The following is a 16,124-nucleotide window of genomic DNA, read 5'->3' on the forward strand; positions in this document are numbered from 1 at the left end:
GAAAGTTGGCTATGGCATAAAAGACTATGTCATGTAAATTTTGATTGCATGGTAAAAATCAGTACTTCTAAGGCAATTAGAGATCTACCTAAAATTAGGAAACCTCATAATACAATTTGCAAAGAATGTCAATTTGGAAAACAAGTTAGAGCTAGTTTCAAAAGTATTCCAGAAAAATCCAATAATGCTCTTGATTTAATCCACACTGATTTATGTGGTCCGGCTAGAACTAAAAGCTTACAAGGTGATAGATATTTCATGCTAATTATTGATGATTATTCTAGAATGTGTTGGTTTACTTTCCTCAGAGAAAAATCAGAAGCACTTGGGAAGTTTGAACTATTCAAAGCAATGGTTGAAAATGAAACCGGTAAGAAAATTAAATGTTTAAGATCAGATCAAGGAGGAGAATTCACATCTAGAGATTTTAATACATTCTATGAAGTAAATGGAATCAAAAGATACTTATCAGCACCTCAGACACCACAACAGAATGGAGTTGTTGAAAGGAAAAACAAAACTATTTTGGATGTAGCAAGAAGTATGTTATCAGAAGCAAATCTACCACATGTGTACTAGAGAGGCAGTAAGCACTGTTGTCTATACATTCAACAAAGTTCACATCAAAGGTGAAACCGGTAAGACCCCTCATGAACTATGGTTTGGTAATACTCCTACTCTTAAGTATTTCATTATTTTTGGAAGTAAATGTTATATTAGAAGAGATGAGTATATTGGCAAGTTTGATCTTAGAAGTGATGAAGGAATATTTCTTGGTTATTCATCTAAGAGTAAATCTTATAGATGTTTTAATAAAAGATTACAAAAAATTATTAAGAGTACAAATGTAAAATTCATGAACAATTCAGAGGAACTTCAAGGTATATAGACTCTGAACCGATAACAGAAATTATGACAAATGAACCAACAGTAAATCCACTGGTATAGAATGATGATCCAGTTACTCTGGTATCATCAGAGGATTCCATAATAATTGAAGAACAACAATAGACTAAGACACCCCAGTATGTAAGACTGAATCATTCTGAAGATCAGATAATTGGAAGCAAATTTAAAGGAGTCATGATAAGAGGAAGATTGGCAAATGAAGAGGTATGTCTTATTTCTCAAATTGAACCATTATCTATCAATGAGGCATGTGAAGATAAATTTTGGATTAAAGATATGGAAGAAGAATTAGGACAAATTGAGAAAAATAATACTTGGACATTAGTTCCCCGGCTTGAAAATAAAAATGTAATTGGAACCAAATGGGTATTTAGAAACAAACTCAATGAAGATGGTAAGGTTGTCAGGAATAAAGAAAGACTAGTGTGTAAGGGATATTCTCAGAAAGAAGGAGTTGATTACAATGAAACCTTTGCACTCATAGCCAGAATTGAGGCAGTTAGATTATTCTTGGCCTTTGCAGCTCACAAGGATTACAAAGTTTATCAAATGGATATTAAATGTGCATTTTTGAATGAGATCTTGAAGAGGAAGTTTATATTGAACAACTTGATGGATTTTCTTTGACAGATGACAATGATATGGTTTGCAGATTAAGAAAAGCTCTATATGGACTAAAACAAGCTCTAAGAGCCTGGTATGCAAGATTGGATAAGTATCTTTTAAAAATTGGTTTTACTAAAGGAAATGCAAATAGCAATTTATATTACAAAGTAACTAATGATGACATCTTGATTATGGAAGTATTTGTTGATGATATAATCTTTGGAGGAGAAGATGGATTATGCAAAGAATTTTCTCTTAAAATGCAGCATGAATTTGAAATGTCTATGATTGGAGAAATAAAATTCTTTTTAGGATTGCAGATTTTATAGACTAATAAAGGCATATTTTTGAGTCAATCTAAGTACTTGAAAGAGCTACCTAAGAAATTTGGGATGGAAAACTCTAAACTAGTAAGCACACCTATAACTACAAATGACAAATTATCTCAAAGGGATGAATCTACACCTATCAATCCAACTAGATACAAATCTATGATAGGAGGCTTACTGTATTTGACACAAACCAGACCTGATATTATGAATGCAGTATGTATAGTTTCTAGATTTCAAAGTAATCCTAAGGAAAATCATGAATCAGCAGTAAAAAGGATTTTTTGGTACTTACAAGGCACAACAAATCTTGGATTATGGTATCCTAAAGATGAAAATTTTGATTTATATGCATACACAGATGCAAATTGGGTAGGAGATGTGGATGGTAGAAAAAGAACCACTGGAGGAGCATTCTTTCTTGGAAAGAGATTAGTTTCTTGGTTAAGTAAGAAATAGAGTTGTACATCTTTATCAATAACAGAATCAGAATATGTTGCAGCAGCAACAAACTATACATAGGTACTTTGGCTTAAGCAAATGTTGAAAGACATAAAGGTAAAATGCAAGGAACCTATTACTATATATTGTGATAACACTGCAGCAATTGATATATCTAAGAATCTAGTATTACATTCTAAAACAAAACATATTTCTATCAAACTAAATTTTCTAAGGGAAAAAGTTGAAGAAAAGAAAATAAAACCGGTTTATGTGAATACTAAAGAACAGCTGGCAGATATTTTTAAAAAACCTTTGCCTAAGGAAACTTTTGAGTATCTCAGAGATCAGCTCGGAGTCTTACCTCCACCGGTAGAGACTTAGACAGTTGATGATTGTCATCAACCAGCAAAATTAAATGGACAAATCTTTTATTCTGGTATTTGATGAGGAAGCTACTTCTCGGGGGGAGTAGTTGGTATATTGAATTGGTTGGTATTTTGTATGAACTTGACTTTTTGTGACTTTGACATTTGATGTCAAAGGGGGAGAGAGATATGGAAAAACATTAAGGAAAGATATTTTGAAAAATGCATTACCTTTTTGAGGAGAGATTGGTATTGAAAATAAATCCTTGAATAAACACATGTTACTCTCAGGGGGAGAAATGGAGATTGTTGATTTTTGTACTTGGCATTTCTGTTTGGCACTCTGATTGTTTTTCCATCTTGTGTTTCCATCAATGCCAAAGGGGGAGATTGTTGGAATTTTGGTATGGTTTTGTCATTGATGTCAACACTTGCTAAATACACCTACTTTGGAGATCTAGCAACATTCACCGGCAATCAGTAAACTGTTCAAAACAGTCACCGGTATATGGTTAACCGGCAGGATATAATGTTCACCGATACCTGCATTGAAATGGAAGACACCTAGTAATGTTGAAAACATCATGTGGACACTTTTCTTTGAAGTAATAATCATTGGTATATTCTTATTTGCATATTTTCTTTTACCGGCAAATAGGTCCAGGTTATCTAGGGTTACACCGGCAGGCTTATCTTTTCCAGATTAGCATGGCACACTATGGAGATGAATTATTATTGTTGTAAATACATTAAGACGACATGTTCAATCAGTTATTGCATCGGATATTGTTTTATTGTAATATCTTGTAGAGCCGAACTACTAAAATTGGTCTTAGGATATGATATAAATGTAAGATCTTATTTGTAAGATCAAAGTGTGGAATGCAAAAAAGATTTAAGGAAGGATATATGTGAGATCAAGCAGAGATATACATGAAGACATCATTTGAAGGTGAAGCTAGGTTGTTGTAGAAGCATATCAGCATTACACCGTTACTAAATCCAGCATATGAAGATGCTATTTTGTGCAGTACATTCTCATTGGATTTAACCATCCAACTATAGTCAGTGTGACTCCCATCTGTGATTGAGTAGTGAGCTCTAGGCTGTTGGCCTTTCTGCATGTGTAGACCCCTCTTGTACACTTACTATCTACAGTAGTATCATCTGATTGTGGGTAAGGTTTCCCACCATGGTTTTTCCTGCACAAATTTTTGTGTAATGTGTTGTGGATGACTTTATGTTTATGTTTCATGCATTAATTCTTACCGGTATAAGCAATTTTCTGTTAACACTGTTTATCGGCATACTTAATTGTCTTACCGGTACTAAGCATTAAGTTGGTTAATAAGATTTTGGTTTGAATTTATTGGACAACTGATTCACCCCCCCCCCCCCCCCTCTCAGTTGTCCCCAGGACCTATAGACAAATATACAACGGTTAAGTCATATATGGCTAGTGAGACTCCGGTAGCAGGGAAACAGATAAACTGGCAGAAGATAAAGAGAAAAAGGTAGAGACTGAGACATAGACAGAAGCAATGCAACATAATGAGAAACAAATAGAGCTAAAGGCTCCAAAACAACAACAACTGGAATAGGTACATAAGGAAACAGTGCCACCGACAACTAGTGAAGTAGGAAAACCAGTGCTTAAAGAAATGCAGACACAAACAAACCTACCAGAGGTCAACACAAGCTTGGTTACTTCCTCCGGTACTCAGATTGTTGGATCATCATCAGGATATAAATCAACAAATGTGACTGAGGTGTTATTAGATTCTATCAAGAAAATAACTAGCTACAACTCACAAACTTACAAAGCAATTGATGATTCCATACCAATTTTGAAGGTAATTTCTCCCAACTATAATATAGATAAGAAAGATTCTTTAGGACAATTGGATACATTGTGTAAATATATCTCAGAAAACATTGAGAAAATAAAGGAAGAGTCAGTGAAGGATAAGGTAGAAATTGAAAAACAGAAATTCTTTGATGAGGAAATAAAGAAGTGTAATAGAGATTTTGACACACTTCTACCAGAACTATGTAATTTATTGAAAGAATACAAAAATCTGTATAAAGATACCTATAAAACAAACTTTTTGACTGTAAATATTGACAATAAAATGAGCAAGGTACAGGATGAGATAAATAAACTTGTAGACAGCTTTGTCAACTCACCTGATACACTATCAGTTTTTGAGGAGAAAATAACAAATTTTGAGGAAGAACTACTCAAATTGGAAAAAGAGAAAGAAATAATAATAAATAAGGCAAAACATTTGAGATCTAAACTAAGTCCAAGATTGGACTATCTAGCATCTCTGTGGAAAGAAATTTTTGAGGCATTAATACAGGGAAGTAAAACATCAGCAAAGCATTTGCAGCGTCTCACCGGTACAGTGAAGAGAACAAAGATAGAAATAAAGGATAGGAAGAAGTTTATGGATAGTATAAACTTGATTTTGGGAGATCTTTCTCAAATTGTAACTACCCAGTTACAAGGTTGAAACCACAAACTCTACTGACATCTTGACAACCTTTGTCATTGATGCCAAAGGGGGAGTAGTGGGATGAGAAAATTCAAATCATAGGAATCATATGCTTAGGGGGAGCACACACATTTTTGGTAACATTTTTGGACTACTCATTTTTGGACACTTTTTGAAATTTCTCATGAGTGTTGCCATCAATGCCAAAGGGGGAGATTGTTGGCATATGCACGCTCCAATGAGACATTGTATGTGATTGAAGGTTTTGTCATTGATGGCAACCTTGCAATCCTATGGCATCGACAAAGACATTATACCGACATCAGCAAATCACACTCTACACCGGCACTCAGGACACCGACACCAGCACAGAAGAAAGGAAGTATACCGGCATAGAGGCCAACAAGATTTTTGTTATATATAATATTTTGTTTATTATTGTAAGCTGACTTGGCAAATTGTAAAATGACTCTTATATATAAAAGAGATCATTGTAGACATTTTGAATTATAAAAAAAGAATGTGAATAATGTGAAGTAGAAGCATTAAGGAAAATATTAGGCAGACCTAATGTGCGAAATATAGGTCAAGGGTATATGTAAAGAACAGAGTAGGAACCAGTACTAAATCAGGCATTGAAGATGCTATTGTAAAGCAGTACAAGATATTGGATTTGTATAATCCTTATTGTAAGTAATATTCTCTTATTGGCCAGTGAGTGAATATTGTGGGTCACAAATCCCATCGAGGTTTTTCCCACACCGAGTTTCCTCATTAACATCTTGTGTTATGGTGTACTTTTCATGTGGATGTACTTGATTCTATTTATTGCATTATTTCTTGCATACTGGTACACTATTATATTATGTTCTACATGTTTTAATTCAAGAAATTTTGAACACCGGTTAGATACCGATTCACCCCCCCCCCCCCCCTCTCAGTATTTGTGGGACCCCTAACAAGTACTTCCCAAATAGCCATGTGGATTGCATCACATTCCACCTAAAATATCTTGTTGAAGTCTGGTAGGGCAAGGATTGGTTGTTCTGCAACTTTCTTCTTCAAAGTTTCAAATGAGTCATCTGCCTCCTTGGTCCAACTAAACCTGCACTTTTGTCCTCCTTTTATGGTGTCAAGCATAGGTGCACAAACATGACTAAATCCTCTAATAAACTTCCTATAAAAAGTTTCTAAACCATGGAAACTCCATACATCATTCATAGTTTTAGGGGTAGGCCAAGACAATATGGCACTTACCTTCTCCTAGTCCATTTTCAACTCACCTGGTGAGATTACAAAGCCCAAGTAGATTATATCCTCCTGCATGAACAAACACTTATCCATATTTATCATTAGCTGCTCTTCATGTAACCTTTTAAGGACCATATCTATATGTTTGAGGTGCTCTTCCCTTGAGTGGCTAAAGATCAAGATATCATCAAGGTATACTATCACAAACTTTCCTATGAACTCCACCAAGACCTCATTCATCAACCTCATAAAGGTACTAGGGGTGTTGGACAACCCAAATGGCATGACTTCCCATTCATACAACCCCTCATTGGTTTTAAAATTTGTTTTCCATTCATCCCTTGGCCTTATTCTAATCTAATGGTATCCACTTTTTAGATCCATTTTGGTGAAATATTTAGCACTCCCCAAGCAATCAAGTATTTTGGTGAAATATTTAGCACTCCCCAAGCAATCAAGTAAATCCTTTATCCTAGGGATTGGTACCCTATACCTTATAGTTATCTTTTTGATGGCCCTTGAGTCTATGCATAGCCTCCAAGTGCCTTCTTTCTTGGGTGCAAGGACTGCCAGTACTACACATGGGCTTAAGATTTTTCCAATTAGTCTTGATTCTAGAAACTCCTCAATTTGTCTTGCCATCTTTGCATTTTGATCTGGAGTAAGTTTGTGTGCTAATTTATTTGGTAAGATAGATCTATGCAATGACTGATGTCTCTCACTGATGGCAGGGATCTTGGTATTCCATCAGAGATGATGCCTTTGTATTTCTCAAGTAATTGTTTGACTATAGGGTCTATGTGCCTTGGTCCTTCTTCTTTCCACTCTGCAAACTGCTCCTTTTTCATCTTGGACTTGGGAATGAGGGCATAGCAAACTGCATCCTTCTCTGCCATCTCCTTCATGAAATGCTTGCCTTCTACCAACAATACTTTCGCATCTTTTCCCTTCTGTTCTATCTCACTCTCCATCAAGGGTAAGAGCTCTATCACCTTACCATCTTTGGTAATTGAATAGGTTTTTCTAACCCCATCATGGTAAGCCTTCAAATCAAACTGTCATGGATTTTCAAATAAGAGATGACATGCATCCATCTTGGCTATATCAAATAGCAACCTATCCTTATATGATCCAATCTGAAACTCTACCCAAGCTTGCTCTTCTACCACTTCTTGCTGACCTTGGGTGAGCCATGAGACCTTATAGGGGTAAGGATGTGGCAACCCTCTCAATTAAGCTTTTCCACCATTTCAAGTGACACAAAATTTTCAGTAGACCCAAAGTCTATCAAGACCTTGCATACCTTTCCTCCTGCCTTACAGGTAGTCTTGAAAAGAGACTTTCTTTATGGGGGCTCCTTATCATGTACCTTCATGGTGGTTACTGCTCTCCTCATCATCAGAGCCTCTCCTCTTTCAGGGTATCCATATCTATCAGGAGCATTAACACTTTGATAGGTGTTTGTGCTTGCCACACTTTGCCAATCAGATTCCTACACCAAGTTGCTCCTTCTTTCCCCCATGGAGCTTGTAGCCTTCTTCGAACACCGATTGGCCATGTTCCCCTCTTGGTTTCATTTTTTGCATCTAGGAGGTCCTCTTCCTTGGGATCCTCCTCTATAGGATGGTCTTCTGTCCCTGAAGTTTCATCTTTGATTGTAGCCTCATCCTTGGTTATAATTGCTCTCTCCTGTGGTGCCTTCTTGGATAGACTCACCTTGGTATCCAAAACCATTTCCTCTACCTCTAAAAGGGACTCTTCCCCCTCTTTTTTTTCTCCCTTTGCCTCTACCATTTTGTTCTTGTCTCCTCTTTAGCTTCTCCTCCACCTTAAGTGCTAGTTGAAAGCATTTTTGGAATGTCTCCGAGGTGTGGAGATTCAAATCTTCTTGGATGGAAAATCTCAACCCATTGAGATATCTCACCACCTTCTCATCTTCACTCTCCTTTACCTTAGTCTTCACACACAACTTCATGAAATCCTCTATGTAGGAACTCATGTACATCTCCTTCTGCTTCAAGTTATGCCTTCTCTTATGCAATTGGACATTATAGTCCACTGGAACATAGGCTTCCTTTACCAAAGACATTATCTTCTTCCAAGTAGCAACTTTTCTTTTCCCCTCTTTCACCCTCTCATCTTGGATGAAAGTCCATCAAGTCAGTGCAGCCCCTTTCATTTTGGATTGGGCCATATTCACCCTTTGGTGCTTTGGTATGTCTTCACTATCAAAGAAATTGTCCAAGGAGTCTATCCACTCCATCACGGTATCTGGTTCCATCTTACTGACAAACACTGGTAGATCCAATTTCACATCCATAGTTTTTCTTTCCATGGACTTGAGGACACTCATCAGGGGTCTTTGGTCTATAGGAACCTCTTGTTCTTCCTGCCTAGGGATCTCTTCTTCATCCCTTCTTCAACACTTCCAGAGTCTCTTTCTCCCCTCTCCACTTTGTCCTTCAACTGGTCCATTTCATCTCTCAAGGCTTGATTCTCAATCCTGACTACTCTACTCTCTACCATCTGCTTCTTGACCAAGGCAGCCAACTCAGCATTGGTCATTCTTGATGGGATTTCCTAGGATCCCTCTTCCTCTGACATGTTATCTTCTCCTTCTTCTATCTAAAGAAAAATCCTATGCTCCGATACCACTTGATGCAGAGGCCTCCTTACACCTAAGGACGAGTCCAAAAGGTTAGGGTCTGACCATTCAAATGACAAAAATGACCCTCCAAGGAAGGACTACACATCTTAAGGTTTTGAACTACTCTCCACTACTCAAGCCTAACACCTACTCAAGATGAGTAAATGGCCTCAACTTCTCAAAAATTCCTCACTGGTACTCCTGCTCTTAGGGGCTTTGGAATTGGTACATTCATTACTACTAAGTACTATTCCAAGCATTGGTTTAGGGTTTTGTCTTCAAATCCTTATACCTCTTTTGGAAACCTACTCCCTAGGCTAGTAGCCCTATTTAGTGAGAGAATTGACCTTAACTCCAAAATATTCCACACACTTTGACAAACTACTCACCATTCCAGATGCTAAATGTAAAGTGGAAAATCACGAGCGAACCCTAAGTGTTCCCTCCACCACTCCCAAGGGGAAAGGTGGGTCACTTAGGATTGTTGATTTTCACTTAGGAGAGACTTTACATTCAAAAGAGGGGTTGAAACCCACAAGATCCAATCCCACACAATGCAAGATTGGATTCTAAATGAGTTTCAAGGGTTAAGACAGCAAGGCTACCCTCTTTTGTAAAGAATGTAGATAGAAGGATTAAGCTAGGAATGCATGAAAAGTGAGAAAGATTCACTTATAAATGGAGATAGGAATATAGGATGAAGCTACGGACCTGTAATTAGCAGTAAAATGTTGAGATGATGCTGTCCTGCAAATTTGAGCAAAAGTTGATGGGACGATGGCGCCCGGCGTGCACACGGTCCTCCTCCAAAAAATCCGTGAAACGAAGGGGGATTTGTTCGTCTCTACACAAGGATTCCAGATCTTCAATTACAGCCGTGTACCTATAACCTACACACAAAAAAGTGAAGACGATTAGGGGGTTAGGGATTAGGGGTTTGCCCTTAGGTCAAACCCCGGTTTTGGAATTAACCAAGAAATGAGAAATGCTGTAAATGTAAATGATTGTAATGCAAAACAAGTACTAGTACCTTGTTGTAAGAATGTTTGTATTCTTACATGCGAAGGTGTAGATGTTGTTGTATGTTGTATGTTGTATGTTGTAGTATGTGATCTCCTCTTCAATGGTTGAATCCTTGTCTTGAATGCAACACTTAGCCTTGAATGGAGACTTAGAATGATCAATTGCTTGAAGGAATGCTTGAATGCTTGAATGTTTGAGTGTTTGAATATCGCTTTTGCCTTTTTTTTCCTCTCCTCAAAATGGGAGAGGAAATGTAGTTTATATACTTGTCAATTAGGGTTAAAAGACTGGTTTTTCTAACCTTAGGCCAACCAGGAAACAATATTTCCCGAATTGCAAACATAAAGACCCGAGGTCCCAAAAGAGACCGGGCCCAAAATAGGGCCAGGGACCAGGGCGCTGGGTGCCATGGTCTTGGGGGACCAGGGCGCTGGGCGCCATGGTCCTGGGGGACCAGGGCACTGGGCGCTCTGGTCCCACCTCCTAGGATAGCAGGGTACAAGGAGGATCAGGCCAGGGTGCAAGAAAATGCAGTTTTTGATGTCATGGACAAGTTTCGAGGTCTCCATTCAGGTTTCATGTTGCGTCGCCATTGTGAAGACCCAAATGCGGTCAAAATTGCAAGTGTCACAATTTTAGGACGCTACATTTAGCCCCCACTTTAGCGGGAGTATAAGCATATGCTCATACTTCCGGTAAAGTACAAGGAAACAACATTGAAAGACTTTCACCACGTCAAGGAGGCAAGACACACCAAGCCCCCAGTGGACTAAGGATCTTACGACTTTGATTGACAAAGTAAAAGGGAAGATCACGAGGGAGAACCATGACTGTCAGTAGTAAGGTTCCCTCACTATGAGTCATGCAAGATAAATACCAAAAATTTTGCCAAGAAATTTTCAAGTATCCTGAAGGGATAGACGGGGTGTATGCCCCCCTACGTTAAAGCGATCGCACATGCCTCAATGGGGGTGATTGCTTTAACGTAGTGATACACATAAGAAATGAGAAGGGAAAGGAGCACATTATCACAAAGATTTATCCCCCAAGTGTGAGATAAACCCAAGGATAATAGACACAAAACACAAAGCACAAGGTGACTTCGCTTTCCTCGGGGTCAGTATGTTGTATGATAATTCATGTATATCATATGTATGTATGCATAATTGTTCTTCATTCCCCAATCAAGGAAGGTCACCTAGAAGAAGGGAACACATGTGTCTTTTGAGTCAACATGAGAGAGACCAAAAGAGATCTCAATGCTTTGCATCATCCTCAAGTAGACAACACTAAGGAAAACAAATAGAAGAATGAGAATAACACATAGAAGAAGTAACAAAAGAGAGGAGGAGAGAATCTGCTATGCTAATGAAACTAGTCTAGCACGTCATCTACCCCCCGATCTTGCTGATCAATGTTTCGGGAAGGCAGGGAACATGCTAGAGGAGGAACATTCAACATAGCAGATGGAGCTATCACAAGATCCAAACAAGGGCTATGTTCATGTTCCAAGCCACGTTGTTCTTGTCTAGGAGCTAGGATAAGTGCTTTAGAAAATTCGTTAGATAAATGGTTATCAATATCAACAAGTTCATATTCACTATCAGAAGCAAGAGAAGTAACATTTTCATCATGAATAACATTTTCATCTATATCATCATCAAGATTTATAAAAATAGGGTCTTTAACTCACACAAGATCAAGATCATCATGTATCTTATGTTTAGGAGATTTTGGAGAAAATGGAATAATGCTTGTTGAAGGTGTTTTTGGAGATTGCAAAGTTTGAGCAGCAGCTGCCTAAGCCCTAAGATGATGCTTTCGTCGGCGTTCACGTGTAGAATGATTTCATCTAGTCTTAGTAGGGAGTTGAGAAGATTGAGGAGGAGGAATGTTCTCATCCTTATCACTTGGGTGTTTAGGTTGTGGTCTCTTAGGCTGGATAATAGGAGAAGAGGAAGGTCTCTTCTCTCTATAGAAGGAAGGAGGAGGAACTGCTCCATATAAAGGAGGAATATTTGGTTTAGGAAGGAGACCCAGTCCATCATGACGATGAGGTATAGGTCTGCTTTTAGAAAGTTTATCAGACATAGACATAGTCACATCCATAGGGATGGGTTGGGAATCTTCTTGAGGAAAGACATTAGTTTTATCTTTCAAAGGAAGAACTTCCTTCTCAAGAATGATAGGAATATCAAGTTTGGGTGTTCTAGGTTCACTTAGAGATAGGATCATATCTGTTTTCCACTTTTGATAAGATTTGAAAAGATGATCACTTCACGAAGGAAGAGATTGGAATTGTTTAGGCCAAAAGTAATCAATAGGAACGCTAGAAGTTCTTTCAGCTGGTTTAAAGAGACTATGATTGACAGTAACAACTTCACCATTATGGGGAAATTTCAAACACTTATGTATAGGAGAAGCAATAGCTTTCATGGAAGATAGCCAAGGATAGCCAAGCTTCACACGAAATTGTTCGGATGAAGGAATAATAGAAAAGTTCACATCAAGGGATTTGTTATGGACCTCAATAGGTAATGTAATAGAACCAATTGCAGGAGAAGAAAATGCATCAAATAATTTCACAACCACATCTGTTTTGTCATAGACCACTTGATTCAATTGCAAAGTAAAAAGAAATTCTTCAGTAATAAAATTAACCATGCACGAAGGATCAATAAGCACTCCACGACAAGGTTTATTCTTGACTTTTGCAACTATGTATAAAGGACCATCAGGTGCTCTGATAGTTTCATTGGAATCAAATGTGATGGAAGGTTCTTTAGGGATTTTTTGCTGCTCTACAAAGTTAATCACATTCGGAGTCATAGACACAAGACCATTAGATGAGAAAGAGGAATCATTAGCCTCAATCGCATTAGAGGTATGGGAAGGTAATGGATCAGTAAAAATCTAAAGATTTTGGTTAGGAGGAGCTACAGATGTGTTGCCTTTATCATTCACTCCTGAAATAGAGATAGTATTATTATCAATCAAATCTTGAATTTTACCCTTTAAAGCAAATCATTTTTCAGTATCATGCCCAGGTTGACGATGAAATTGACAAAAAGATTTGTTATCAAAATAAGGTGAATTAATCTTTGCAGGATCTATTTGCCTTATAGGAGGAAGAGTAAGCACATTTTGTTCCAATAACTTATTCATAATACTATGCAATGATTCATTCAAAGGAGTAAACTTTCTTTCTTTCTTGAAAAACTTAGAAATAGGAGGCACACCTGATGCTGCATTCACATTGTTGTTGATGATGTTTTCATTGAATTTGATGGACTCTCTGTTCGGTTTAAACTTCCCAAATGGTTGTTGACTACTATCACCCTTATCACTCGGAGCCATAGGATGTGATTGTTCCATTTGACTCACAGTCAGTTGATAATTGTGGAGAGTTGCACACAACTGTTGGAAAGAAGTAAACTCAGAAAACAGAAGTTTATCTCGAATATCTTTTTGTAAATTAGAAATAAAGATTCTTTGAATATCATTGTCAGGCACTGGAAAAGAGATTTGAGCATACAAATGCTTATATCTACCAATGAAATCAGTCACTTTTTCTTTAACACCTTGTTTACAATGCATTAAATCAATCAAAGTAACTTTAGGACTTATATTGTTTTGAAATTGTTGAATGAAAGCATTTGCAAGTTGTTCGAAAGAAGTAATAGAATAAGAAGGCAATGAGCAATACCATTGTAGGGCTTTATCTCTTAATGTCCTAGTAAACAGTTTTGCAAGCAACCTTTGGTCATAAGCAAAATCGGTACATATTGTTTGAAAAGTCTTAACATGTGTTAGAGGATCACCTTTACCATTATAAAGCTCCAAATGCGGGATTTCAACATGTTTAGGGGGAATAGCTCAAACAATGTCAAGAGAAAGTGGGCTCACAACATCAAATGTGGGCACACTAAACTTAGATTGATTCATAGAGGCAATTTGTTGCTGTAAAGAAGAGACAGTTTGTGCAAGATTGTTAATGATCGCTTCAGTCGAAGAGTTCATATTAGATGCATTAGATTGAGATGGAGGTGTTATGTTATTGAAAGAAGGTATTGATTGAGAGTAAGGTGGTGGGAAACTATGATAGTTAGTCATAGGAGATGATTGGAAAGGAGGAACACTACAAGGAGGAATGGAATGGTTGAATGAATTGCCCCCTTGTGTCATGTTCATTTGTGGAGATATAATAGGGACACTCATTGAAGGAATGAATGAAGAAGTCAGATTAAATGAAGGAAGAGGGTTAATTAAAGAAGAAGGATTGCCCCCATGACTGGTAATCATAGGTGGAATGTCTTGTATAGAAGTAGTCATTATGTTTGATGTAAAAGTAGGTATGCTAGCAATAGAAGTTGTCAAAGGAATAGAATGATTGACTTGAGTGGGAGGTTGTGTATAACCTAAAGTTTTGGCACAACTCTTCATAGGCATCACATTCAAATCCACAATGTGTGCAATACCATGCAAAATATCAATTCCATTCTTATCACTTTGAAGCATATGTTTTAGACCCTCAATTAAAGGAAGAGCTTGACTATCGGGGTATTCTTGAGACATCCATTGTCGAAAATTGTCAAATTGATTATCCAATTTTGAAAGTTGTTCTACAGAAACCTCATGGAGAGTTTCTTCATCATTAAGAGGATTAGAGGAATTACCCATGTCCTCGTTAAAAAGGCTATTCAAATTAGGTTCCATCTCCTCGGTAATTAAACCTTGGAAAGACTTAATTCTATGGCTACGTCTAACGGGAATAGTGTAAGTAGGGCTTATTGTTGTAAAACTCATGCACTAGAGAGGGAGAGAAGATTTTGAATTTAGAGGTAGCAAATTTCAATAAAATCAGCCAATCTTCTAGATTTAAGCTGTTCAATGCAATCACGACAATCTCCCGAAATTTTGAAAAAAATGTCAGGGACCGTGGTGCTCGGGGTGCACATGGTCCTCGCAACTTTTTTCAAAATTTTCAGGGATGAAAGTTATGATGATTTTAAAGATAATCTGAAAAAATTGAGTGATTTTACGATCTGTAGATAGGCCAAATTAAAGTTGCAATCTCAAAATTGAACCCTAACAAGATTGTTGAAAAATGCAAAATTTGAATTTTGAAAAAAAGAGGGAAACTGAAATTTTGAATTTTATGATTTTAGAGGGAATACCAAAAGCAATGCAAGTTTTGAATTTTAAAAGTTGACTCAATTTCATGCAAAATTCAATTTTGAAAGCGGAAATCAAAGTTGGTGTAATTAAGCACTTAATTTCAAAAGTCACAAATTGCAAGAATTTGAATAAAGCACTGAAATTTTGAATGAACACCAACACACTTTTCAGATTTAGGACAGTAAGAAACACAATTTCGACATGAATTTCAATTTCAACAATTTTTGAATGATTAGAAGCCTTAAACCAAGCAATCACAAGACCAACTTTGACTTTAATTTTGAAAGTGTTGGAATTGATAAAATCAGCCAAAATTCTGGATTTTAGCAGAAAAATACAGTAAGATCTAGCTCCCGAAATTTCGGAAAAAATGTCGGGGACGATGGCGCCTGGGGTGCACACGGTCCTCTCAACTTTTTTCCAAATTTTCAGGGATGAAAGATATTATGATTTTGTTAAGGAATCCAAAGTTACAACCGATTTGGAGATGTTTTGATCAGTGAAATTATCAGTCAAAGGTTGAATCAAGAGGGTTTTAAAAATTAGGGTTTTGACACTTAACCACTTAATTTTCAAAATTAAAGCACAGATATGAATTGATAATTTGTAGTAGAAGGGTAGATCTGAAACAAGCATTAACAATTAAACATTTCACAAGCTCAATTACTGAAAAGAAAATTTAGGGTTTTTATGCAATTAACCTCTAAACTTTGCAAAAAATCAAACATAGAAATGTAATCAAGGCATCCAATTTTTTAGATCTAACCATGAATAATCAGAAAGGATGTTCACGTCAGGTTCACCAAAATGTAAAGCGGAAAATCGTGAGCGAACCCTAAGTGTTCCCTCCACCACTCCCAAGGGGAAAGGGGGG

The sequence above is a fragment of the Cryptomeria japonica genome, chromosome 2 (assembly GCF_030272615.1).
Source record: "Cryptomeria japonica chromosome 2, Sugi_1.0, whole genome shotgun sequence".
NCBI classification, from domain to species: Eukaryota; Viridiplantae; Streptophyta; class Pinopsida; order Cupressales; family Cupressaceae; genus Cryptomeria; species Cryptomeria japonica.